Consider the following 7,335-nt stretch of genomic DNA (forward strand, 5'->3'; position numbering starts at 1 on the left):
ATTATCATTAGTTTCTAGAAATTTCTTGATTTCTTCTTTGATGTCATTGTTAACCCATTCATTATTTAATAGCATGTTATTCAATCTCCATGAGTTTGGGTGTCTAATTTTTTTCTCTGAGGTTGATTTCTAGTTTCAAGGCATTGTGATCTGAAAAGATGCTTGATATGATTTCAATTTTCTTGAATTTGTTGAGGCTTGTTTTGTGACCTATCATGTGGTCTATCTTTGAAAATGTCCCATGTGCACTTGAAAAGAATGTATATTTTGCTTCTTTGCGGTGAAAAGTTCTATATATATATCAGTTAGATCCATGTGGTTTAGTGTGTTGTTCAATGCCTGTATACCCTTGGCGTTTCTTTGCTTTGATGATCTGTCTATTGTTGATAATGGAGTGTTGAAGTCCCCTACTATGAGTGTGTTGTTGTTGATATCCTTTTTGTGGTCTTCTAGTATTTGCTTTATGTATTTGGGTGCTCCTATGTTGGGTGCATATATGTTTATCAAAGTCATATCTTCTTGATGGATTGTTCCTTTAAGTATTATGAAATGTCCTTCTTTGTCTCTTTTTATTGTCCTTGCTTTGAAATCCATTTTGTCTGATATGAGAACTGCTACCCCGGCTTTTTTATTCTGGTCCGTTTGCTTGGAATATTTTTTTAAATCCCTTTACTTTCAGTCTGTGTAAATCTTTTGTTTTCAGGTGTGTTTCTTGTAGACAGGAAATATGTGGGTCCTGTTTTCTTATCCATTCCGTTACCCTATGCCTTTAATTGGAGCATTTAATCCATTTACATTTAAGGTTATTATGGACGTGTATTTATTCATTTCCCTTTGTACCTCTGTTCCTCTCCTCTCTTGTTTTTTTCTTCTTTTTTCTTATAACACTCCCTTTAGCATCTCTTGCAATGCTGGTTTGGTGGAGATGTATTCTTTCAGTCTTCCTTTGTCTGAGAAACTCCTTATTTCACCTTCTATTTTGAATGAGAGCCTTGCTGGGTAGAGTATTCTTGGTTGTAGGCCTTTGTTTTTCATTGCTTGAAGTATTTTTGACCATTCCCTTCTGGCTTGTAATGTTTCTGTTGAGAAATCAGTTGATAGCCTTATCGGAGCTCCCTTGTATGTTATTTGCTGCTTTTCTCTTGCTGCTTTTAGGATTCTCTCTTTGTCTTGGAATGTTGCCATTTTAACTATGATGTGCCTTGGAGTGGGTTTTTGGGGGTTCCTCTTGATTGGAACTCTCAGTGCTTCTTGGACTTGCATAGCTTTTTCTCTCATCAGGTTCGGAAAATTTTCTGTCACTATTTCTCCTATCAGATTTTCAATTCCATGTTCCTTTTCTTCTCCCTCTCATATTCCGATGATCCTTAAATTATTTTTCCTAATGCTATCCTGTAATTCCCTTACATCTTATTCATATTTTTTCAATCGTTTTTCATTTTGCTGTATTGTCTGGGAGTTTTTCTCTACATTATCTTCTAACTCACTAATCCGATCCTCTGCTTCGTTTAGTCTGCTTTTGACTGATTCTACTGTGTTTTTCAGTTCAGAGATTGTATTCTTAAGTTCTTCCTGGTTCTTGTTAACTATTTCTATGTCTTTTTTTATGCAGGTGTAGTTCTCTGCAAGTTCCCTGTAATTTTCTTGGAGCTGCTGGTAACTTCCTTGAAGGTTGTCATAGTTGATTTTAAGGATGTCGAGTATATTGAGCTTCTTTACCACCATTGTTTTGAATTCCATGTCTGACATTTGGGCTATGTCTATTTCATCTATCTCTCTTTCTGAGGATTCCTCTTTTCTTTTCATTGAGGGGTTATTTTTGCGTCTTACCATGTTGGATTCTTTTTGTTTGTTTTTATTTATTTATTTATTTGTTTTTTTTGGGGGGGGTAGTCTGCTTTGACTTCCCTCCTTTGTGGAGTAATATTCTTTATCGAAGGTCTGGAAGTTTCAGTGGTGCAGTCTCTTTGATATCCTGAGCCTGATGTTCTTGAGTTGCCCTTTATGTCTTTTGTTTATGCTGTTCGGTTATATTTCAGATGTTCTTTGATAGGATCTTCCTTCTGGCTAGTTGGTTGAGAGTCACTCTATCCGCTTTGTCTTGAGTTCTTTTGTGGATATGCTGTTAAAGACATAAACACACAGCCCAGGCAGGAGACCCACACCCTCAAAAAGTATCCCCCACTCTATCCTGCTATCGTTAGCCAACTAGCCCGTATTAATATAAATGTAAAGAGATTTGAGCTTTTATACTATAAGAAGAATAAATAAGAGTTGTTTTGGGGGAGGAAAAATATAATTTTTGATAGAGGGGGTGATAGATTAATAATAGTTGAGACTGTGCAAGCCAGTTAGTAATATTTACATTGTATGTTAATAAAAATAGAAAAAAAGGATAGAAAAATACATAATATAGTAAGAAAGTGGGATTGTATTGTATTTGGGTTTATATAGTAATTATATTATATTATTTAGAGTGATAGGGGAACTAAGCTAGACACACAAACGAATAAACAATGATTAAAGAGAAAGGATGAGAAGGAGAGGTTATATGCAACACGTTAGAGATAAAGTTTGTTATTATTGGAAGAGGAGAAGGAAAAACACCCCCCAAAAAAATCCCCAAGAAAATAGAAGAAAGAAAAGAAGAAAGAGAGAAAGAGAAGAAAATAAAAAATTTACCACAAAACCCCCCCCCAAAAAAACCCCAAAAGGGAAGAAAGAAAGGAACAAAGAAAGATAGAAAGAAAGAATAAAGAAGAAAGAAAGAAAGAAAAAAGAGAGAAAAAAATTGAAAAAAATATATATATACCCCCCCAAAAAAACCCAGGAAAAGAATAAAGAAAGACGGAAAGAAAAGAAATAATTAAGAAGAAAGAAAGAACAAGGGAGAAAAAAATTGGGAAAAAAAAAAAAGCGATGTTTTTACTCCGTTTTAGCCTTGGTGTGTTGCCTTCTTTTTCTGGGTCCGCAGCTGGTCTAGTGTGGCAGGTCAGAGGTTCTTGTTTTTTGCAGGACTGGTGTGCGCCCCCGGTTGCCGCTATGGTGCGCGCCCGCGGTTGCCGGCACGGCGCGCTCCCTTGCTGCCCGCTGGAGCCAGTTGAGGTGCCCTTGTGCGCGAGCCCCTGTGCGCTCGGGCAGCCCGAGAGTTTGCCCCGTGGTTGGAGCCCACTGCTGCCGGGCCGCGGTGGTTCCCCGTTCGCGCCGAGGTATCCCTGCGCGTGTCCCTGCCCGCTCGGGCAGCCCGAGCGCTTTCCCCGGGATTGGCTCCTGTTGTTGCTGGGCCGCGGTGGTTCCGCCTTCGCGCCGAGGTGCCCCTGTGCGCATCCCTGCACTCGCGGGCAGCCCGAGAGCTTTCACCGGGATTGGCACCTGCTGTCGCTGGGCCGCGGCGGTTCCGCGTTCGCGCCGAGGTGTCCCTGCGCGCGTCCCTGCACTCGTGGGCGGCCCGAGAGCTTTCCCCGGGATTGGCGCCCACTGACCCCGGGCTGAGGTGCTTTCGCACTCGTGCGCCGCCCTGTGCCCTCAGTCCCGCTGAGCCAAGCTCCGGGAGTTGGTCTCTCGCCTCTTAGGGTGGGGCCGGGGACACTTGTGCTCAGTGGAAGCGAGCATCCGTGGGTCGCCGCCTCCCGCTGTTCCCGTGCTGCAGCCGCCCGCCTTCCCTCACCTGTCTGGGCGGGCACAAACAGAGCCTGCGCTAGTGGTCTGCTTTCCGGCCTGGGGCGCTGCGCCCAAGGGAGCTGTCTAGGGGTGTCTGTGCACGGTTCTCTGCCTGTTCAGTGGGCCCTCCCTGTGCCCGTAGGGGCACTGATCTTATGTCCGTTGGGGAGTGTCCGAGGGACGCCTGGACTCACGCCCCGCGCACCTGGGCCAGTAAGTGAGAGCACTTCCTTATGTGCGCCCCCGCGACCCAAGGGTAGGGTTGGGGAGTGGATGAGCGCGCCTCTGCACCTGGGCTCCTCCAGAACGGCCTACCACCCCCAAACTTTCCTCCCCTCTCCACCGTCCACTAGAGAAAAATATAAAGGAGAATCATGTTCTCACTTGCCCGGCAGCACGCTGTCTCCTGTCCTTCAGCACCAATGCCACTTGGTCGAGTCCCGTCTCTGCCAGTGGGCAGAGGTCCGCTCTCCGCCTGACTCCTCTCCGGGGCAGCCTGTGGTCGCCAAAAATCCTTTGTGTGCTTCCCGCCGCAGCCCGGGCAGCCGCCCCAGTCAGGAATCCCATTTCGTCCCCTTTTTCTCCGCTATCCTCACTAAACAGGTTGTTCCCAGATGGATTTTCTCTAATCCAGCAGTGCCTTGGCTCAACTCCCGCCAATGTCCAGCTGCTCACTAAGATGTTCTGTCTGCAATTAGTCCAAACTGCAGACGGGTCTCCGGAGCCTAAAACCGCAACCTCTCCTCACTCCTCCGCCATCTTACCTCACTTCCTGTATCTTTTCAAATTAATGTTTTTGTTTTCTGTGGATAAATACCCAGAAACGGAATTGTTGGGTTTTATAGTAATTCTATTTTTAATTTTAAGGAAACTTCAAAATGTCTTCTGTGGTGACTACACCATTTTACATTCCCACCAACAGTGCATGAGGGTTCCCTTTATCCATATTCTCATCAACACTTGTTATTTTTTACATTTTTGATTAATAGCCATTCTGACAGGTATCAAGTGATATCTCATTATGGTCTCGATTTGCCTTTTTCTAATGATTAGTGATATTGAATACCTTTTTATGTGCCTGTTGGACATCTGCATATATGCTTTGGAAACTATTTCTTCAAGTCTTCTGTCCATTTTTTAATTGGGTTGTTTAGGTTTTGAAAATATTGAGTTGTGTAAGTTCTTTATATTTTGGATATTGACCCCTTACCAGATAATTTTTTGTATTTCTGTGGTGTCAGTTGCAACTTCTCCTTTTTCAATTTTTATTTTATTTTTATGTCCTCTCACTCTTTTATTTTATTTTTTTTTGGATGACTTGCAAATATCTTCCCTTATTGAGGAGGTTTCCTTTTTCACTTGTTGATGGTTTCCTTTGATGTGCATAAAAGCATTTTAGTTTGATGTAATCCCATTTGTTTGCTTTAGCTTTTGTTGCCCTTGCCTGAGGAGACTGGTCCAAAAAATATATATTGCTAAGGCTAATTCAAAGAGCTTCCTGCCTATATTTTCTTATACAAATTTTATGGTTTCAGGTCTTGATTAAAGTCTTTAATCCATTTTTAACTTATTTTTGTATATGGTGTAAGATAGTGATTCATTTTAATCCTTTTGTATATATCTGTCCAATTTTCCCAACATAATTTATTGAAAATACTATTCTTTTTCCATTGTATATTCTTGCTGCCTTTATCATAGATTAATTGACCATATGAGGACCCCAAAATTGGAATGATCCTCTGGAGGGAAGGTCTTTTGTAGTACAGGCTTCCCCCACTAGATAAGTGTCTAGGAACCCATCTGGATCAGTATACCAGCTGGCATTTTTGTGAGAGCCTGTGTTTGGCTACAGTGAATTTTTTTGAAGACTCTTTCAATGCATTTGCCCATTTCATGATGGGTTTTTACAAGTGCACCTGCCCACACTGCTGAGTGCTCAGCAGTTTTTGACCAAAAATGGCATGACCCCATCCTCTCTATTCACCCAATCTTGCCCTGAGCAACTTTTTGTTTCGCCAGATGAAAAAGTCCTCAAAGGGAAATGTCTTGCTGATGTGGAAGAGGTGAAACAAAAAACAGCACAATCACTAAAAGGCATCAAAATTGACAAGTTCAAAAACTTTTTTGAGCTGTGGAAAAACATCTCAATAGGTCTAGTACATTGAGAGTACTTTGAAGGTGACTGAAGTTTAAACATGTGAGAATAAATACACAATTTTTATAAATAAATTCTGGGTTATTTGAGTTCCCCCTCATAAATACACGGGTTTATTTCTGGGCTCTCTACTGTGTTTCATTGGTCTATATCTCTGTTTTTATGTCAGTACAATACTATTTTTTTTGTTTTTTTAAAATACGTTTTATTGATTATGCTGTTACAGTTGTCCCAATTTCCCTTCCCTGTGCTCCCCTCCACCCGGTGGCCCCCCTCCCTTCAGTTGTCCCCTCCTTTTAGTCCATGTCCATTGGTTGTGCATATAGTTCTTCTCAACCTCTTCCGGTCTATTCTATTCCCTCCTACCATGCTTCTTAATTTCTGTACCATCTCCCTCCCTCTCCCCCTTTCTCCTCCCTGCTGACCTCCCCCCAGTATGTTCCCCATACCTATAGTTATTTTTCCACTCTCATTGCCTATTTAGTTTGCCTTTGCTTCAATTCCCTAGCTTCTGTTGTTGGTTCTTGTGATGCAGTTTTCATTTTAATGTTCAAAGTTTTGATCCTCTTTCTCCTAAACAAGTCCCTTTAACATTTCATATAACAGTGGTTATGACCTAATGAACTCCTTCAGTTTTATTTTGTCCTGGAAGTACTTTCTCTGCCCTTCTATTCTGAATGACAGTTTCACTGGATAGAGTATTCGTGGCTGTAGGTTTTTGATTTTCATTACTTTGAATGTTCCTTGCCAGTCCCTTCTTGCCTGCAGGGTCTCCCTTGAGAAATCAGCTAATAGTCTAATTGGGACCCCTTTGTACATGATTCTTTTCTTCTCTCTTGCTGTTTTTAAGATTCTCTCTTTATCTTTAATTTTTGACAATTTGATTATAATGTGTCTTGGAGTGGTTCTCCCTGGGTCCAGTTTTTCTGGAACTCTCTGTGCTTCCTAGACCTGTAAGTCTATTTCCTTCCCCAAGTTTGGGAAGTTCTGCTTCATTATTTTTTCACATAATTTTTCAATTTCTAGTTCTTCTTCTTCACTTCTGGAAACCCTATGATTTGGATGTCCATAGGTTATTTATACTACTTCCTTTACTAGACCCTTCCCCTATTTACTCCCCTTCTCTCCCCATCCCTGATAATTTTTCTGTTCCTTGTTTAATTTTGTTCATTTGTTTGTGTTGTTCATTAGTCTCCTGTATTAGGTGATATCATATGGTATTTTTCTTTTTTTGCCTGGCCTATTTCATTAAGCATAATTCTCTCTAGTTCCATCCATGTTATCGCAAATGGCAGGAGTTTCTTCTTTTCTGCTGCATAGTATTCCATTGTGTAAATGTACCACAGTTTTTTAATCCGCTTATCTACAAATGGGCACTTAGGCTGTTTCCAGCAGTTGGCTATTGTAAACAACACTCTATGAACATAGGGGTGCATAAGTTCTTTTGAATTGGGGTTTTGGGATTCTTTGGGTATAATCCTAGCAGTGGAATCGCTGGTTTAAAAGGCAGTTTCATTTTC

Source organism: Furipterus horrens, unplaced genomic scaffold, assembly GCF_987537825.1.
Source record: "Furipterus horrens unplaced genomic scaffold, mFurHor1.1.pri manual_scaffold_8, whole genome shotgun sequence".
Taxonomy (NCBI): Eukaryota; Metazoa; Chordata; class Mammalia; order Chiroptera; family Furipteridae; genus Furipterus; species Furipterus horrens.